Genomic DNA, 4,214 nt, shown 5'->3' on the forward strand with positions numbered 1-4,214 from the left:
GGGCCTCTTTCCCATCGTGGCCAGGTCAGGGTGGCATGGGCAGCCTCCTCTTCTCACTGCTCTGCTGACATGCCCATCTCTTGCATCCTCTAGCCCAAGGGAAACCATGAGCACAACCCAAGTCCAACTTTCATCTATGCTCTATCGGCACTAGCATTCAATTGTAATGTATGCTTCTTCTTAATTGAAGGCTTTCCTTATTAACTAGCTCCCTTGACTGTAAGAACTCTTAATGTTTAAGTTTACTCTTTAACTTACTTAACATTTATGGATGGCTGGTAATGGTAGCAACTCAGAGAAGCACACAGGCATTATGTCTACTTTATGCCTCAAAATCCCCAAATTGTGCCACTGGTACAGTCATCATCTCTCACTCCTGATCTGTTTATCTGAGTTTTCTTCTTCACTTCCCCTGGGGAACTTAAGTAGCGTGAGAAGTTGCAGCAGAGGAAGTACAAGTGTATCTTTGCAGAGAAATGGTATCAGTGGTTTCACAAGGACAGCAAGAGCTCTCTGCTCACCCACTTGTGTTTGCAACCTTCCTTAGACTGCAATACATAACATTATTTCTCCCCCCACCAAACTGCAAAATCTGCTTAATAACAAAGTTTCTCTTAAGATCCAGCCAGGAGCAGGATCCGACACCAACACAGCATAACAGAGAGGGAAAAGGTGGTAAATCTAGAGGGTGGATCAGATACCACAGGCTGTGACCCGCACCATTTGGTTTTGCCTCTTCCAAAGTGGCAGCCAGGCAAAACTTGCTTTCTGTGATGAAATTCAGGGTAATTGAACTCAAATGTCTGAGGGTGGGGGGTGCTGTTAGCAGTTCGAGTAAAAGTGGGAAGCTGTGGAGCTCTTGCACCAGTGAGGACGTTTTGACCGGTGCTCGGGGGATCTCCTTAGCAAAGGGTAGGAATCAGCTCTGCAACTCACTGTCAGGGGGTTTAGGGTTTGTTAGGTCTTGCTGTCTGCTCACACCCAAACAAGGGGGATGGAAAGTAAGATGGGCTTTGTGCTGATCAGTAACGCACTCACACGCTCATCACCAGCTCCACTCACAGCAGGTCAGTGGCCACAAGTGCCTTGATGGTGCTGTGCCAAGGCAGTGCCATCTGGCAAGGAAGCTTGGCAGCAGAGAAGTGATGATCCCAGCAAGCACTGCTGCCCCATGCAGCACTCCTGGCTGCTCCTGATGTGCTGCCCCTGCCTGCAGTTGTCACTGCTGCTGGCCCTGCTGAGGCAGGGACATGGGGGGACAAGGTGCACAGAAGTTGCACAGCCCACACTGGCTCTGTGAAGGTCCTCATTGATCTAACAGGGAGAATATCTCCATTGCTTGCTTTCAGTCACAGTGGGAAACCTGCAGGCTGGACCATCCCATCCCCAGGCTAGCCCTTGATGCTCTCCTCCCACTTGTTTCTCAGGTCTTTTCCCAAGCCAGTCCCATGACAGCACATTGCGGGAAGAGGTTCAGAGCTACGCGTTTTAACAAGTCTCTCAAGACCTTGAAAACCTTCTCTCTGATCCCACAGTTCCCTGTTAGCTTCCAAAAGAAAGGACAGAGGTGTCCTTGGAGCCCAGTGCATCCCTAAGAGGGCGCTGCTGCTCCCCTCCCATGCCATTATGGTCCCTTGCAGCAATGGATGACCAGGTAGTGCATCCAAATCCTTGAGCATCTCTTGGCATGCAGCTTCTGGTGACTTCTGAATGATGACACCAGAGATACTAATGGTGTCAGCTTGTGTAAGACTGAAATGTAGTAAGGAGCTGTTTTCTGCAAGCACTCGTAGCAATGATTTCTGCCCTTTGGCCAACCATGTTAGCTGCTCCCATCTGCTGCTCTGCTGAAGTATGGTAAAGCAGAGAAGGGAAGGGAAGCAGGGACATGCCCAGAGGTGTACCTCCTGTCCTGAGCCCTTCTGAAAGTGACTTACAGCCTGCAAAGTGTACAGGCTGTTAAAGAAAGGACCAAACCCCATCAACTTCACTTGCCACAAATGGAGTAACTGTAAGACAATGCATTTAGGAGAAGCTTATAGATACAACATGCAATTGCCTCTTGAGAAGGGAAGTTCATGTTGCTATCTGTGGTGCAGATCTCCCCTCAGAACCTGTTATACCACTAAAAAGTATGCAAGTCAACTGGTGGAAAAACAGATTTCTTCACAGCTGGTAATTAAAAACCCACAATCTCCAAGCTAGGCTGTTCTGCAAAAACATCTTTTGCAGTGGTAAAAGATTAAGTGGAGACTGGCACACACAAAATCACCAAGTCTACAGTTACCAAAAGAAGACACATTAAATCACAGTAAGTAGTGTTCTCTAAAAATGAGTACTAGAGCAGAGCTTCCTACTAGGGGCAAAGAGCAATGTTCATTTTGTGCCTTGAAAATAGTAAGAAATGGTGGAGAAAGCAGTATTCAGGCTTAACTTTGAAACTAAGCAGGGCTCAGGCAGTTAACAAGATCTAACAAACTCGGAGAAGTGGAAGACTCCCAGGGTCACATGTGAAATGGTGGGTTACTGCAACAATGAAGTCTGGTTTTAATCAGACTTGTTTTCTCCACAGAGGATCTTCTAAAAATAGGCTGGGCTTATGAGATTCTCTTTTATTTCATCAAATTCAGATTTTCTGGTTTGGTCTCTGAAATTCATGTTTCCAAGGTTTGTCTTGGGTACATCCGCCAAAGGCAGGTAGCATGAAGCAAGGGGCATTTCCACCAAGCCACAGACATTAATTTTATTTCCCTCAGACCTAAGTGAAGGAGCTGGGGCTGCAGGTTCTTTGGGGAGGTCACTTCCTTCTCCTCCTTCTCCTTTTCCTTCTCCTCATCCTGGCACTACCAAGCTCCACCAGCACATCCAGCTTCTGGGTGCTATCACTAACCAAATAATAAACAATAATATAGTTCTGAAATCAGAGAAGCAACTTGATTCATGCCAACTCAGTGTGATCACTGCTGGCTATCTCAATTCGGGCCACTGCCTACCTACCTGGCCAAGACAATATACTGCCAGGCCACCAATATAAGCAGCTGGGAGCCTTCAAACCACTTTGAACCACTGAGGTCCTGAGCTGTTTGCATGACACACTAAATATGTGTGGCAAGAGACAACTATTAAATTAAAGCTTATCAATAGGCCCAAACACAGACCTGAGCATCTAACTTCAAGGCTGGAACTGCTGCCTAACCCTTCTGCAATGAAACTCCCCCTTGGGCTGGTGGGGTTTGAGTTGGCCCTAGCTTCAGCTTTTCTACAAGCCACCCAGGCAGTCATGGAAGTACAGGAGATGAGGGTAATGTCAGGCAAACCACGCACAAACACACACCTGCATTTCACATTCTTGCTTTCTTGCCCATCCATTGATCTTGAAAGATCCATAAGGCATCTGGGTGCGAGCCAATTTCTATACTAACAACATGCCAGGACAACATTTTAGATACAGCTTCTTGACATTCACTGTCTACAAAATACCTTCATCATCAGTACTGTCACTGAAGAGAAGACAGTACAGCAGAAGTGTTTCAACAGGACCATCATTTCTGCATCTTATTTTCCCCTTTTTCACAGAAATAGTCTCAACATACTATTCACCTCATTTCTGAGAAGTAACAGCACAAACTGTGCTCCCTGCACTGAGAAGGCAGTTTGGCCATTTAGGGAGGCAAAACACCTTTTCGGCCAGCACTGAAATGGCCCCTTCCAGGGTCTCCTTGTGAACTGGTTCCTAGGAACATGTAACTCACCCTAGTTAAATGCTTTGAAAGGACAGCTGTAGGTATGAGGAAGTTTACTGACAAGCCAGGACACTGCATTAAGCTTATTTTCTGCCTTTGCTGTTAGCTAACTAACAAGGAAAGTGAAAGCAGTTAATAGAGTGATTAAGGACTCCAAGCAGCTACCACATTCTTGCAGTTGTATCACATCTCCTGGGGCACACACTACAACACAGGTGGCTTGCTCAGTTAGCACAAAGCCTGACATGGTGCCTACAGATATTTTGGTTTCATTTCCTTCTTCTCCCTTCTTGGGCGCTCTCATTTGCACATTTCTGTATCTTTAGGTATCTTCATACGTGTTCTGTACTCCACTGCCACAGACCACTTCCCTTGTGTGCTCTTGAACTACAGCCTCATCTGGCAGGCTCGCCTGTACTGCTTTTCTTTTCCTCCTGCTTGCCCACCTTCACCCCTTTGTGTGCCCTCTTT

This window comes from Nestor notabilis, unplaced genomic scaffold (genome assembly GCF_000696875.1).
Source record: "Nestor notabilis isolate BGI_N333 unplaced genomic scaffold, ASM69687v1 scaffold7683, whole genome shotgun sequence".
Taxonomy (NCBI): Eukaryota; Metazoa; Chordata; class Aves; order Psittaciformes; family Psittacidae; genus Nestor; species Nestor notabilis.